Here is a 16,761-nt window from a genome sequence, read left to right on the forward strand (position 1 = left end):
ACTCCCAGTTTTTCCCTCCCCTGGAAAGCAAGTCAATTTTAAACCAGAACTTAATTCTTTTTCATTTAATTTAGCCAGATCAGAATCTGTTTCCTTTCAGCAACAGATCATGGTAAGTCTTTCAGAGTAAATGTTAGAGCTGGATACAGTTATTAGCTCTCTCCTAAGTCAAGTAGCAAATTCAAACCAGACCAAAGATGCAGTGAATTTTATGTATGCAAACAGGTAACATTTTAAAGCTGATTTAATCAAAGGCAAACCACAGAAAATGGCATTATCGTTTTCTTTTAACTGTGGCTTCCAAGATAGGGTTCATTTAGGTTTCTGGAGTGGCTGGTATAAGCATCTCCTGTAGTTGTTATGTGTGTGTCTTCTAGAACATTCCTTGCCTTCTCTGGTATTGTTCTAGAGCAAACGTAGATAAGGGAAGGATGTTCTATGAGAACCACTTTATTCCAAGATATCTGGGTGTGTATTTCTGGTGTCAAAATAGGCAGACAATACAGAGTAGTGGTCTCAGAGGCAGACCTGAGGTCAGATAATCTGCAGCTCCATTTCTTACCTGTGTGACCTGGAGTGAGTTGCTGTCTTGCCTAAGCACTTCTTTCTTCATCTGTACAACTGGGATGTTACTAGTGCTGACCTCAGGCCTTTGTGCTGTGTGGCATATCATACATAGGTATTTCTTTAAAAATATGTAATTGTTAAGAAGAGTTAATCTTGGAAAAAATCTAAATAAGAATGAATGATATATGAATATGTATAACTGAGTTTGAGCAAACTCCGGGAGATGGTGAAGGACAGGGAAGCCTGGTGTGCTGCAGTTCATGGGATTGCAAAGAGTCCGACTCGACTGAATGACTTAACAACAAATATATAACTGAACCACTTTGCTGTACACCCGAAACCAATGCAACATTGTAAATCAACTAAAACCAAGTTTTAAGAAATGCTTCATACCCCAGGAAGCCTGTTCTTTCCCACACAAAAAAGTTAATTTTGATATAATTTTATCCTTGACCTACCATTAATCCATGTGAAATCCTAACAGCTCCTATAAATCTTCTTAGACATTTGAACAATTTCAAAAACACCCTGAATGGATGATTAAGTGTCTTATGGTGGTGGTGGTGGTCATTTAGTCGCTAAGTTGTGTCTAACTCTTGCAACCCCATAGACTGTAGCCCGCCAGGCTCCTCTGTCCTTAGGATTTTCCAGGCAAGAATATGGAGTGGGTTGCCATGTCCTTCTCCAGGGGATCTTCCTGACCCAGTGATTGAACCTGGGTCTCCTGTCCTGCAGGCAGTTTCTTTACCGACTGAGCTACCAGGGAAGCCATAGTGTCTTATGAGTGTCTTTCAAATTATCCCATAGAAATGCTGACCCTGGAGCTTTGTGCATCTTCTAACTGAAATGCCCTGACTACTACAACACACACACCCACACCCACACACACACACACACACGCATGCATTGGCCTTTGCTTGTGGGAAGGTCTTGTGCAAAGAACATGTAAAGATGTAAAGTGTCATAGCTTTGAATATGGAGCCAAAAGGGTAATTCCTCTCTGAAGACCACACTTACAACTACAGAATAAGTAGAAGTGCCTGCTCTTCATCCAAAGCAGACTCCTGCTTTCAATTCGTTACTGCATGGTTATTTAAAGTAAACTGAGAAAATACTAATAGATAAGAGGAGGAAGAAATGACACTCAAAATCTCAATCCTCACCCCTAAATACTGTTATTATAATATTTTGGTGATTTTTATGAATTCAGGTGGTTTTTGTTGTTAGTGGTGATCGTGCTATACAGGTAATTTTATCTCCTCCGTTTTACATATATACATATGTACATGTATTTTAATGGCTATGTGATACCACACCGAATGGATGTGTTGTTGATTATCTGCTCACATTTGTAGAGTAAACATTGATGCTTTCCCCATTCCTGGCTGTCACACACACTGCTGCCTTGAACGCCTGCTCCTACTGATGCTGCAGCATTTATGGCAGCGACCCGCCCCCCAGCCCTGCAATGCACCAGACCTGTGAAAGTCATTAGAGTTGGAACTCATGAAGCCGAATCTGGGCCTCTGCACCCCAGTTCAGTTCAGTTCAGTTGTTCAGTCGTGTCCGACTCTTTGCGACTCCATGGACGGCAGCAGGCCAGGCCTCCCTGTCCATCACCAACTCCTGGAGCTTACTCAAACTCATGTCCATTGAGTCAGTGATGCCATCCAACCGTCTTATCCTCTGTTGTCCCCTTCTCCTCCTGCCTTTAATCTTTCCCAGCATCAGTGTCTTTTCCAATAGGTCGCTTCTTCGTATCAGGTGGCCAAAATATTGGCGCTTCATCTTCAGCATCAGTCTTTCCAATGAATATCCAGGACTGATTTCCTTTAGGATGGACTGGTTGGATCTCCTTGCAGTCCAAGGGACTCTCAAGAGTCTTCTCTAACACCACAGTTCAAAAGCATCAGTTCTTTGACGCTCAGCTTTCTTTATAGTCCAACTCTCACATCCATAGATGACTACTGGAAAAACCATAGCTTTGCTAGACAGACCTTTGTCGGCAAAGTAATGTCTCTGTACCCCATCACCGAATTAAATCTTAGAGTTTTGGATGGAGTATTGCTTTGCAAGGCAAAGAAGGCCACAGCAGGTTCATGCCCTCAAACCTGTGTCCCCAGTATGGGAGGATTTGATGAGACATTTTATAGTAATGGTTCAAAGAGGCTGTGATAAGCTTGTGGAAATCATTCTGATTGGTTGACGGTGAGTTATTCGGGAGTCAGCATCATCAACCTTTTTGTTCCAACCAGTTTGGAGTCTACTTGCTTGTGGGCATCAAACAGTTAACTTCTCCTACCTGGTAGGGATTTCGGTATCTGCAAAACAGCTCAAAGATAGAGCTATGTGTATGCCTTGATGGGGAAGCAGGATCCAGCCCCAAGGTTGCACTAGTGTTTCTTGGTGTGCTCATTTGCTCAGTCGTGTCTGACTCTTTGCGACACTATGGACTGTAGCCCGCCAGGCTCCTCTGGATTCTGGAGTGGGTTGCCATTTCTTCCTCCAGGGCATCTTCCCCACCCAGGGATTGAACCCGCATCTCTTGTGTCTCCTGCATTGGTAGACAGATTCTTTACCACTGCGTCACCTTGGAAGGCCGCTTATCTCTGTATGCCCTCTCTTTCTCCAGTAGGAACTGTCTAAACCTGCCCTTTGGATCTCAGGGAGGGTCATGGAGGCTGAATGAAGGCTGTTTCCTGTAATCAAGAAATGGGGGACTCAGAGAGGCTTTTGTGCCCTGGAGCCCCACGGGTCCTGCTCCGTATCCCTTGGTTGATGCAGCTGCCATTAAGTTCACAGTAACACTGCATTTCCTGAGGTTCTTAGATTCCTCAGGCTCAAGATCAAAGTCCAGAGTTGCTGTCTGACATTTTGCCTGTTCTGAAAGGCTGGAAGGTCAGGAAAGTGCAGAAAGGTTCAGAATGGAGAGGGTGTCCCCATCCTGCTGATCACTGTGATCCTGGCTGGGGTTACACGTCGCATCTCTGGGACCCCTCAGGAACTTCTAGTAATTATCTGAGGATCTGGAATCTCCTTTGAGAAATGCTATTGTCCTTAATGTATCTCCTGAGCATTTCCTTATCTGTCCCAGAAAGCTAGTCACATTTACCTCACCGTGAAAGAAAGAAACATCTCAGTTCTTTTCGTAAAAGCCTTCCTTTATCCATCTCTTGAGTTAGATAATTAAGTCTTTTCTTCTAGCTATTAAAGCTAGCCCGTTCTAACTTTTTTGAAACATCATTATTGTCAGTTTAATTCATTACTCTTAGACTCTCTACCATGCCCTACTCATACTCAATACTCTGGGATTTGTAGAGTTTAACACGAGAAAAATATTCTTGTTTTCTAGGACTGATAGCCATCTGATAGATATGGCACCAGCCATTCAAGTATGGAAACCCATTAATACTGATTAATAGTTTCTGCCCTTGAGTCCCTTTGAAGGGCCCCCATTGATGCTTTAACTTCTCCCTGGTAGACCAGCCCCTCCTCTGAAGTTCTCTACCATCCAGTTCTTCAACTCTGTTGTAGCTATGGCATTGTCCAGGCTGATTGGCTTCTGTTTGTGTCTAAAGATAAACAGGCGTGTGTGTGTTTGTTGACACCACACTTTGCTTTATTCTAATTGGAATTAGCATCTATAATTGCAAAGTTCATGGAGAGAATGTACCTACTTTGGTGGTAGTGCCATCACTTGATTCCTTCCACTGCCCGGTGCTCTTAATGGATCTGTTAGTGGAAGCCTTAGGTTGATGCTAGGATGATGAAGCCAGCCTGCGTCTCCATTACTTTTAGGAAAGCCTGAAACCAGTCGTTTCTGCTGCCCTTTCCCTCGTTTTGGATCCTGAGTAGTTGGAAGTCAGATAGAGCGGAAAGGAGGAAAGCTGTGCGTCCTTGTCACTCAAGGAGCCTTCCTAAGAAGGAAGAGATGGAACACTTGGGCAGAAGCGGAACTGAGTTCTCATGCTGGCTCTGCCGGTCTGGCCCCTTTTGCTCCCAGTGCATGAGGTACGAGAGGAGGGGGCTGGGTTGGATTGGACCGTAGGCCTCTGGACACAGCGACATCAGTGAACAACCTCTTCCAAGCCATTTCCCCAAGCTTCTCCCTTTTGGCAGGCACCTTCTGGCTCAATCGGGTTCTGTCTCTGACAGAAGGGCACGTTTAATGGTTATTCTTTATGAACCACAGGGTCGGGTTAGGGTTGGGGCTGTGCTTTGCTTGTCCAAATAGTAATCTATGGCTCTCATTTTGCAGTTTGCTTGTTGACAGGTCACACTGATTATGTTTTTACTCCCTGAATACGACTGTTCATTTCCCATTTCTTCTCCTAGTAAATGTCTGCATGTCTCTACGTCTACTTTTATCAAGACCTTGAATTTTATTAATTACTTAAAGACTGGAGCCTTTCATAAACTTCCCATTTAGAGTAATCATGCCGAAACTGTGTTGAACTGAAAGGACTTGCATAGTAATTGTACCTGGTGTTTCTGTTGATTAGGCAATTCTGTACCAGCACCAATCAGAGCTGCCTTGCATCTTTCAGCACTGATGAATTTTTAAATTGACTGCGTTAATTTAAAATGTTAGTCATATTTAACTTTCCCAAGGTTAGGAGCAGGCTTCCCTGGTGGCTCAGATGGTAAAGAATCTGCCTGCAATACAGGAGACCCAGGTTCAGTCATTGGGTCTGGGAGATCCCCTGGAGAAGGCAATGGCACCCTACTCCAGCACTCTTGCCTGGAAAATCCCATGCACAGAGGATCCTGGTGGGCTGCGGTCCATGGGGTCGCTATGAATCGGGCACGACTGAGCGACTTCACTTTCACTTTTCACTTTTCACTTTCCTGCATTGGAGAAGGAAATGGCAACCCACTCCAGTGTTCTTGCCTGGAGAACCCCAGGGACGGGGGAGCCTGGGGGGCTACAGTCCCTGAGGTCACAAAGAGTTGGACACGACTGCACGACTAACACACACACGAGGTTAGGCGCAAGTCTCAGCATGATTCTTTTCGCCCTGACTCTGAAGAGGCACGATGGAAATGACCACGGCTCTATGTTAACTGCATCACTCAAGCCGGAAACCCGGCTTTGTTCTTGCCACACCCTCCCTCTCAGTCACAACTGCATCTATTCAGTGGAAGTCTTACCAATTTCACCTGCTAAATCCTTCCTCGTTTCCACATTATCCTCAAGTTCAGACCTTTATTATATCCTGCCTAGACTGTCACTGGAGTCATTGACTTGGTCCCTTTGCTGATAGAATTGCCTATGTAATTCAGCCAGGAGAATTCTCATGCTGAAGACCCATCACCCCGTGCCCATCACCCACAGAATGAAGGCCACACTACTTAGGGGGACGGAGAAGTCTTTCTGTGCTTTAGAACGTCTCCGTTTTTTTCAACTTCATCACCTACCCCTCTTCAGTCTGAATTTAATACCAGAGAAATGTCACGTGATGCAGCATTTTCTCTGTTCCTCACTTCCATGTTTTGGTCCATGACTTTGGCTGGAATATTTTGTTCGCTTTCCATATCCTGACACTGTAAACCCCAACCACACTTCAGCAGTTAGCTTGGCCAATTGCCTCGTATGGGAGTTTTACGGAGAATGTTTTCCCAGCACTGTTGAGAATTTCAGCTTTGTTACATCCATGAGATCCATTCACAGGTCTGCTCCTCCCACGACTCCACTAGCCCCCAGTGCTCTGAGGCCACAGGGAGTCCTGACCTTGTCATCCTCAGGCTCTAGTTAGTACCTGGAGTCTGGAAGTGATTGATAATGTGACACCAGGCTGCGGGGTACCACCAGTGAAGCTGAAGTTTCCACAGAAGGAGATAGCTTGGTTCTCTAGGAGCAGACTCTGAGCTGAGGATTCAGTGAGACTGATTGACTAGGAGGTGGTCCTAGGAAAGACTGGGGTGGGGGTGGGAAGGTGAGACAGGGAGGTGAAAGGAAGGAGGCTAAGTGTATTTTCAGAGGAGTCCCGCAGAGGGTAAGTGTGGCTGAATTCTACAGGGGGTTCTGGAAACAGTGAGGTTCCCACCTGCAGTGAGGCAGGGCGGGTGTTGAAACACCCACTGTGTCAGTATTGGCTCAGGGCTGCCTCTTCCCAAAATATAAACTCCAAGTCACTCAGCTGTCTGCATGGAGAGGTCCGTAGGTCAGCATTGAGCGTGTGTCAGAACAGCCTGGGGGCTATTAAAATACGGATGCAGAACCTGCTCCTAGAGTTTCTGCTTCAGCATGTCAGGGTGGGACCCAAGTTTGCATTTCTAACAAGTTCCCACGAGACGCTGCTGCTGTCCTAACCCTAACCCTAACCCTAACTGTGGTTCATAAAGACTAACCGTGCTAAGGACTAACCAGCAGAGGCTGCTGGTCTGTGGCTCACACCTTGAGGAGCACTGATTGGAGCAAAAGCGTTTAGAGCAGCCCAGAGGTCATCCTACAATAAAGGCACGGCCCTGACTAGTGTCCAAGAAGACTTGAGCCCCGCTGCCGACCCCGTTTCTAATCCAAGGCAGGTCGCAGTTTGCAGGACTGACTCAGCTGAGTATCCAACTTCAAACCAAGTTTCGGTTTGCTGTGATTGAAAATCATACTAAACTATTTCTTCTTAACATCTTTGGCTGTCTTCTTCTCTTCCTCATTCAGTTCTGCTCCAAGTATTTCCTGGAAGCACGGTTGCTTTGTCTTGTTGACATGCTTCTCTTCCCATCTGACCCTTTGTGCATTCTGTTATTATTATCGACCAAAATTTCAAAAGGCTGTTATTAGTCAAGAGTAGAAGTCAGTCCCAATAGTTTAGAAAAGAGAGCTGGGGCAGTAAATCATAAAAAATATGTACAGTGAAAGAGATAAATAACCAGATACCAAGATGGCTAGATGAGCAAGGAAGAACCTAGAGGGAAAAAAAAAATGTTGACTTGCCAGACATTCTTTGGAAACAGGGAGAATTTTTTGGCAGCTGTGGGAATTACAGTCAAACCTCAAGGTATGTTTTTATTTTGCTAAGAGTTTCCTTCCTTGGTTGATTGAAGGAGTCCACACAACTCCCAGAGGCACGTAAGAGGAGCTTGTTCACAAGAGGAGCTTATGTACTAGAAAACCTGTCTAACTGGGTGCTTTGAAATACATATGAAAGAGCTAAAAGTTTAGTGTCATAATGAAATCTGGCATCAGGCTGGAAGGCTTGCGAAGTTAATAAATCATTCAAAAATCATGAAACGGTCCTTTCACTGTACATGGTGTTCAGTAATTTAAATCAAGTTCACAGAAACCTCTGAAAACCTCCTCTGTGTAAAAACTCTTCTGCCATCCCTGGAATGCGGCCACAACCTCATGGTCCAGAAGGAGGGAGACCAGAGAGAAGTGGGACGGAGCGCCACGGAGAACAGAGGGACTCTGTCCTGAGGGCGCGTCCTGTGGGATGCACTTCTGACGTGGCTCCTAAAGCTAGTCGTAGGTGTGGAAGTTTGAAAGTCTACAGAGAGGAGCCTTCAAGAAAGTGTGTGAGGAAAAGCTGACGACACATACCTTAGTCATGGTGGAGAAGGAAAGGGCAGGAAAACATACAGCCATCTTCATTCACGAAAGTTTATGACAAGAGGGTAAGTTTTACTCAGCCGAGACAGAAGTACGTGTCAAAGAATACCTTTTGATTCAACCTATAGGAGGTAACTTGGAGAAGGAAATGGCAACTCACTCCAGTATTCTTGCCTGGAGCATCCCATGGACAGAGGAGCCTGGCGGGCTACAGTCTATGGGGTCACAAAGAATCAGACACAACTGAAGTGACTTAGCACACAGCACGCATACGAGATACCTAGAATAGTCAAATTCATCGAGTCAGAAAGTACATTGGTAGATGCTGGGGCCAAGGGTCGGGGATTGGGGAATGGAGTGGGGAGTTAGTATTTAATGGGGACAGAGTTTCCGTTGAGGAAGATGAAAAATTCGGGAGATGGATGATAGTGAGAGATCCGCAACCATGTGAGTGTCCTTAATGCCTCTGAACTGTGGAGCTCAGTATGATGAAAATAGTTTGTTTTATATTATGTGACTTTTACCACAATAAAAAACATTAAAAAAAAATTTTAAAAAGAAGTACATGTGAAAGAACCTGTCTGATCAGTTCAGCTCAGTAATGAAACAAGTTGTTCATCTTGCATCAGTTAGATTCACTTACTTTACAACTGACCCAATATTCTCCTCCTGAGGGAAACAAATGAAGTTCCTTCTGAGGGATTGGAGGGAGGCGGCGATGAGGACCAACTGGCTTTGTCTCAGGGTGGTTGTTGGGTGATTGTCCCCTGGGCTGGGAGGAAGCTAACCGGTTCTGAGTCTTACCATGAGCCAAGAGTGGAGCTAAGGAAAATGTTCGAGTAGGTATGCGTGTATGCATAATTTCATGTACTGCTGGACAGATAATGAACTATTAATCCCGTTTAGTCATGTGTGTGTTCGTGTGTGTGCTCAGTTATGTCTGACTTTTTGCGACCCCATAGACTGTAGCCCACCGGGCTCCTCTGTCCATGCTATTTCTCAGGCAAGGATACTGGAGTGGGTTGCCATTTCCTTCTCCAGGGGATCTTCCTGACCCAGGGATCAAACCCTTGTCTCCTGAACTAGTAGGTGGATTCTTTACCACTGAGCCCCCTGGGAATCCTCATTTAGTCACAGTAAACCATATACTGGAATGGCACATGAGAAAGATAAGTATTTCCTTTCTGGAAATAACATCTCAGACTAACTTATTTTAACACAAAACGTTTGGTTTGAGGGAGCATGAGACTGTCTTGGGAGCACATGCTCTTTTACTAAAACAGACCCAGTTTAAAAAAAAACACCCCAAAAAGGACTTATAACAAAAATGTTGGTGGGATTTTAAGGGTTTACTTGAGAGGAAGCACATGAACACTTGCTGGATTCCTTCTGCAAGGTTTTACACTGATTATCTCAACCGATCCTTCTGAGTACTTAGCAACACATAATGAAATTTTTTAATCTAAAAATTTGAAGTTTTTTTCGACATACACAAAGTTGTAAAGGTAGAACAGAGAGTTTCTGTGTAGCATCACTCTGTTTCCCCTCTTGCTCACATCTGACGTCAGCTTGTCACAATTAGAAAATTGACGCATCGCTGTCAAACACATTCCAAACTTTATTTGGGTGCTGCCTGTTTTCCACTCCTGTGCTTTTCTTTTTCAGAGTCCAACCCGGGATCCAGGTTACCTTTCACCATCCTGCCTCCTCTTCTCTGATCTGGGGCAATATCTCAGTCCTTCCTTGCTTGTCAAGAGCTTGACAGTTTTGAGGATTACCGTGAGCTATCTCATTGGGTGAAAATTATACAGAGTGAAGTAAGTCAGAAAGAGAAAAGTATCATATATTAGCGCCTATATGTGGAATCTAGAAAAATAATACAGGTGAACCTATTTGCAGGGCAGGAATAAAGACAGACATAGAGAACAGACTTGTGGACACATGGGGGGGACTGGAAGGGAGACGAACCGAGAGAGGAGCATGACGTGTCTACACTGCCGTGTGTGAAACAGCAAGTGGGAACCTGCTGTAGAGCGCAGGGGCTCCTCTGGGTGCTCTGTGATGGCCTAGAGGGGCAGGATGGGCGGTGGGAGGCTCAAGAGAGAGGGGATATATGTCTATTCATGGCTGATTCACATTGTTGTACAGCAGAAGCCAACACAACATTGTAAAGCAATTACCGTCAATTTAAAAAAAAATTTTTTTAAATACAATGACTGTAACATTTTCATCAAAGATAGGAATTTCAGCTGGAAAGAGGTATCACTGTGGTGGAGAGGAAATGACAAGGTAGTTGTTCTTGCCCAAAACTGTTTTTGTGGAGTACGCTGTCATGAGAAAATGAATGTTTAGTTTTCTGTAATTTCCTATGACACCTTGCAGGAACGGGTCCCCAGGACAGACTGGGAGCAGGTATTAGGGACATTTGCCAAGAATCTGAGGTCGTTTTTTTTAAACAAAAATGTATTGGAGTATAGTTGACTTACAATGTTGTGTTAGTTTCAAGTGTACAGCAAAGTGAATCAGTTATACATGAAGTGAAAGTTGCTCAGTTGTGTCCACCTCTTTGCGACCCCATGGACTGTAGCCCCCCAGGCTCCTCTGTCCATGGAATTCTCCAGGCAAGAATACTGGAGTGGGTATCTATTCCCTTCTCCAGGGAATCTTCCTGAACCAGGGATAGAACCCAGGTCTCCCGCACTGCAGGTGGATTCTTTACCATCGGAGCCACCAGTTATACATATACATGTATTAGTATCTATTCTTTTTTAGATCCTTTTCCCTTATGCATCATTACAGAGTACTTACTAGAGTTCCCTGTGCTGTCCAGTAGGTACTTATTGTTATCTATTTTGTACATGGCAGTGTGTACATGTCAACCCCAATCTCCCAGTTTTCCTTTCCCAACTTTTCCCTTCATTAACCATAACTTTGTTTTCTACATCTGTGTCTCTATTTCTGTTTTAAGTTTGCAGACAAATGCTGGGACCTTCCTGATGAAGTGGCATGAAGACCTTTTGTTAATTTTTTGTTTTAACTACAACAGGGATGAATAATTTTTGCCAAGAATTTGGAAAATACAGAAAAGCAAACAAACCTCCCTAAGGTCTTCTAGTCGGCAGTGAATACTGTTCATTTCAGTGTGTGATACTCTGGTTCTTTATCAATGCATATAGGATGCATACTTTTGCAGGATAACATGCTGAAATGCTTTCCAAAGTCTATTTTTAGACCATGGAGTCTTTAGCAGAAGAGAAAGGGTTCAGTAATTCCCATCTGGCAGCTGACGTATCCCAGGGAGCTGTGGATTACTTATAAGGGTCTTCAAATCCACATGTTTATCAAACGTCTGTAGACTGAACAACTTACTGTTTCACACACACACACACACATTCAACCTTTGGGTAAACATACAAGTATGCTCTTCATTGAGATTAATACATGCAAATGCATTCAAAAGCCCTACTGAATTTGGAATAGCTTGTTGCCATTAGTTACTTTTTTCAGTCAATGAATATTAAATAAGTTCAGCTCTTTAATGGAAGGTCCACAGATGTGCTGATGTTCAGAGGGCTCTTGTGCTTATAAAGGTGAAAACAAAAATGTGATGAGATGAGTGACTGGCAGAATCCTTGCTGTTTCTACCACATCATGCTTCAGCCCACGTCGGTCACATGTGTCCAGAACACCTCTTTTGCTTTTGGTTTTACCCTTTAGCTCCTTTCATCAAAAGTGAGCAAATCACATCATTGGGTGGTCCTTCTTCCACCTCTGGATTAACAACCTTCAATTGGCTTAGCTAAACGCAGAAAATGAAAGACTTGATTATCAAAGCAAAAATATTATGTCAATATGCTAGTATTTGTAAAGTATGGAGATGGTAAATTTTACATTTTCACCCCATGGTGACCCCAAGAGTCCTATAGCTGAGCCCCAAACTTTTCTACTTGCTTGAAATTTATTCTTTAAAATTTAGTCTCTTAGTAAAATCTGTCCTGTTGGAAGAGAACAAATCAGTAACTTGGAAAATATTTAAAAGAGGTTTCTTGTTTGCCTTTCTAAAGAAAAAACAATTTCACACTTCATTAGTTTTCTCGCCCCAAAGTTGAATCTTACTTAAAGTCATATGGTTGCTGATGAAAGATGATTTCTTGGCTTTTCCATAAGCAGAACGTGTTCAAAGATACCCCTTCCCAGCCAGTTATTTTAGCTTGTTTTAGTTTGCTTTGGTTCAGTCTGTTTCTTTGGGGTGGAAACTGGCTCCCAGGTGAAAGATTAAACCCTTTTCTTCCATGCCAGGAAATTCCAACTTTAAGCCCATTTTTTGAGCTTAGTAAAATTCTCTTCCCCCACTACATACCCTAATTAGCTTTCTCTTTGTAAGTGACTTGACTTAATATTCCCACCCTCCCTTGCCCGATTGAGCTTGCTAACAGTTTAGTACCTCATTCTGATCATTTCTCTCCATCCCATTTACCTTTTTCCTGTGTGCCATTCACTACTTTCATCACAGGAGCACTGAGGGTGGTTAGGAAAGGATGGGCGTTTCCTATTAGGTTGCCCAGCTCCGAGGAGGAGACATTCCATCCCTTTCCCTTTCAGTGATGAGACACAGGGAAGCAGTCTCCTAGAACGTGGAGACACAGGAGTGTGCTTCCCAAAATAACTAACAGGACTTCGTTTTGATGCCCATCCCCTCCTTCCTATTTGCTAGAAGGACATGGTGGGCAATAGAAGGCAGCGTCCTTTGAGTGATTATTCTGAAGGTGTGAATTCTTCTTCCCTCTGCCACTAGATCCTTGGGCCAATTGTTTTTTGTTTTTCAACTTTTTAATCTATAAAATGGAGCTAAGGCTATTCCCAAGTCATTAGGGTCATGGAATATCACATATGCTATGAAAATATCAGGGATTATTACTGCATCAAAGACTTTATGAACAAGCTGAAGGCAAAAGCCATTTATTTCTTTTGTTTTTTGAGTGGTTTTTGAATTTTTAATTTTATATTGGACTATAGTTGATTAACAATGCTGTGTTAGTTTCAGGCATGCCACAGAATGGTTCATTTATACATGAACATGTATCTATTCTTTTTCAAATTCTTTTCCCACTTAGGTTATTACAGAATATTGAGCAGAGTTCTCTGTGTCATATAGTAGGTCCTTGCTGGTGATCTACAGTAGTATGTATCTGTCAATCCCAAACTTCCAATTTATCCCTCCCCTCCATGTTTTCCCTTTGGTAACCATAAGTTTGTTTTCTAAGGCTGTGAGTCTGTTTCTGTTTGGTAAATAAGGTTATTCATATCTTCTTTTTAGGTTCACATTTAAGCATATCATATGTTTACATCATGTGATATAAGCATCATATCACATGATATCTGCTTTTCTCTGTCAATTCACTTAGTATGATCATCTCTAGTATGATCACTTAGTATGATCATCTTAGTATGATCACTTAGTATGATCACTTAGTATGATCATCTCTAGGTCCGTCCATGTTGCTGCACACAGTATCATTTCATTCCTTTTCATGGGTGAGTAATACTCCATTGTACACATGAACCACATCTTCTTTACCCAGTTCATCATGGACATTTAGGTTGCTTCCATGTCTTGGCTATTGTAAATAGTGCTGCAGTGAACATTGGGGTGCATGTAACCTTTCGAACCATAGTTTTCTCCAGATATACCCCCACGAAAGGGATTGCTGGATCGTATGGTAGCCCTGTTCTTAGTCTTTTATTTTATGTTCTTAGTTTCTTTATTGTAGAAGGAGATCATGAGTCCAGGTATGGATTCCCAGTCCTACAAGCTAACTCTGCTTCCTTGGGCAAGTTATTTGACCTCTGTGTCTCAGTTTCTCCAAGCATAAAATAGAGATTATCCTAGTAACTATTTCATTAGGGGAGTGGAAAGCAACAGTCTCCCTAAAGAGTTCAGTGTGATGTTGGGAGAGCAGCAAGCCGCACGTGAGATGAAGTGAGGTGAGGGTGCTGAGTGGGAGGTGGGCCAGCGTAACTCGCTGCTCAAAAGTTCCACTTGCCACGGCTCACAGCACTCAGGAGTCCACTTCTAGCTTCAGCCTCTATCAATGTGTCCATGTGAAATAAACCTTAGCGACCACTCCTGAATTGTCCAGACAAAGGTCTGTTGTAGTGCTGAGCCATCTTTTCGTACAAATGTCAAGTCAAAAAATAAAAAATCAGTGTTCGTAGGTTGCCTTCATTTCTTCCTAGAAATCATAACTTAAAAAAAAAAACCCAGAACATAAGGTGTCTAAAACCGAGCTCATACCTTCTTTTATTTCTCTTAGGCTAAGCTTTTCATTTCCAGCAGCACCTGCAGTGCTGTTTCTTTAGATGTGCCCCGTGTGAGACGAAAGACCACCTACGTGGAAGGGGGTATTTCGGAGTTTGTAGATGGGGAGAAAAACTTGGCCCTGGAGTTGAGCCACAGTGCGATGAAAATGTCCTTCTCTCAAGGTTTTCTCAGCTTCCTGGGGTGGTTCTGAGGGGCAGGCTTAGGAAACGGGGCCACCCCAGAAGGTGGGGTGGATGCACAGACCTACTTGTGAGCGTGTGCCTGTTTTGTACCCACTGCCGGGCTGGATGTAACTCAGCAGAGAAGAAGCCGGTGGCCCCAGCCCCCTGGTGATGGGGAGACCCCGGAAGCACTGCCCTCAGTCTCCTCCGTGGCTTGTGTCTCTCTGGCTGCTCTTCCTTCTGTGGGGTCACAGGCCCTGTGAGGTCCCAGTCACCATCTCCCTGAGAATGTCCGCATCCCAGCTTCAGTCCTGGGACAACGTCCTTCTCAGCCTTCCCAGTGAAGAGTCACCCAGCCTGACACCTGGGTGTCTGCCTAGACCAAGTCCTACCCATGGTCCCTCCTGACTACTCATTAGAGAGAATACACGCCTACAATCCAAGGTGGATTCAGAGTAGTTTGTATTGGCTCTAGTGTTGATGTCCCATGACTTGCCTTGAGATCCTTGCAAACACCCTGGGATTTCCCAGCAGAAAGAACAAGAACCCTCCGCTCATCATTCTCTAGTTTGGATGTGTGTTTCCTGTGCCCTGCACAGGATGCCTTCCTTAATGGGCTGCTTACCCACCTGATTTCAGACATGAAGTCTGGGTGAGATCCGCTAGTTCTAAGTTCATTTTCTAAATGCAGCCGCTGGACTTGTGAGTGACACTTACCCTTCTTCCACTTCGTTGTTTTGAGTTCCTTGTTTGTGGGTTGTGCCCTGCATTAGAGAGCTGGACAGGCTGCAGGAGACACCGTCTCATCTCCTGGCCTAGTGTAGATGGTGTGTGTGTGTGTGTGTGTATGTGTGCAAGCGTGTGCCCAGTCACTTTGGTCGTATCCAACTCTTTGTGACCCTATGGATGTAGCCCGCCAGGCTCCTCTGTCCATAACAAATAATAATAAATAACACACAAAAAAATCTGCTAATGAGAAGGTTTTGAACTAAATTTACTCCGTGATTTGAGAGAAAGTTATTTAACCCGCTTGAATTTTTTAGAGTGAGCATACTCTGCATTTTACAGGGGAAGCTAAGTTGAGTTAGACTTTGGATTAATGGTGCAACACCATCAGAAATGTGGCTGTGAGGTTTACCATCTCCCAAGGTTAATAGAGATTTCTCTGAGTCTGTGGGAAAACTGTCTCCAATTCAGCAGGTTAATTACTCACATTTGGTCAATATATTTTGTCCTGCTGTCACAGGACAAAAGCAAAGACACTAACAGGTGAGTGAAAACTATTAAGATGAAATTAGATGGACTAAAATAAAATGTAAGCTCTGGATTAATGTAGCCAGATGAACAGAAGAAAAGTAAAATATGGGATTATGCAAATTATAGCACTTGGCTTCTATTTCTGTTTTCTCATAAGAAAGAATGAAGGATGCTCTTTAAAATTTCCAAATGAATCATATATTTTAAAACAAGCTTTCTCAGAGAATAAAAGCGCTCTATCAGTTACCTCAGAAATTATTGCTGTGAAAGTCCAGGTTCCCTGTGGAAGCAACGCCATGTTCTTTCTTACCCATAACACCTCCCACAGAGGTTGACATTCAGATGATGTACATAAATAAATGTTTTTAGATAAGTAAGTGGATGTATAAATACATCCAGACCTCACAACCTGCAAGTCCCACGAGTACTTCAAACTGAGCATTTATAAAAATGAGCTCAAATTTGCCCCTTTCTTATCTGCTCCTTCCATATTTTCTTTCTCAGTGGAGAGTCTCCAGGTTTGACCTGAGTGTCAGCATGGACTGAGTCCTCTTCACTGGCCCTCCTGACTGTTTCTCCAATAGCATGTGCTTAAATATGATGTCAAATGTCTTCAGAGTAGTTTATATCACCTGTTTTGTTGATGTTCCATGACTGGACTTGAAATAGCTGGAAATACCCTCAGGTACCTACCATAAGCAGAAAGGACGGGAATCCTTCTCACTAATGGTGTTTCATGGGTATTTTCTGTGGACTGTAGGAGAATGTCTTCTCTCCAGGGTTTTTCCCTGACTTTTATTGCAGATAAGTAGATGTCTATATAGGTTGGTAGGTACTGTTTGGGTCATTTTTTTTTTTTTAATAAATGGAGACTTTCAGATATAGTGTGGAAACAACGCCAGTGA

At 43.5% G+C, this 16,761-nt stretch overlaps 1 protein-coding gene across 20 annotated transcripts in view; it reads left to right on the forward strand.

Moving 5' to 3' along the window:
* The window catches only part of LRRC3B (leucine rich repeat containing 3B), a 112,549-nt gene that overhangs the window by 65,804 nt on the left and 29,984 nt on the right, over positions 1 to 16,761 (forward strand). For 8 of the 20 annotated variants that reach the window (XM_081521108.1, XM_081521104.1, XM_081521099.1 and 5 more), the window contains one exon: positions 9,782 to 9,933. The exons of the other annotated variants lie outside the window; for them this stretch is intronic. The gene's annotated coding sequence lies outside the window, so the exon portion shown is untranslated. The remainder of the gene's footprint in view (positions 1 to 9,781; positions 9,934 to 16,761) is intronic. 20 annotated transcript variants of the gene reach the window in all.

This window comes from Giraffa tippelskirchi, chromosome 8 (genome assembly GCF_054371585.1).
Source record: "Giraffa tippelskirchi isolate mGirTip1 chromosome 8, T2T-mGirTip1v1.2.pri, whole genome shotgun sequence".
Lineage (NCBI taxonomy): Eukaryota > Metazoa > Chordata > Mammalia > Artiodactyla > Giraffidae > Giraffa > Giraffa tippelskirchi.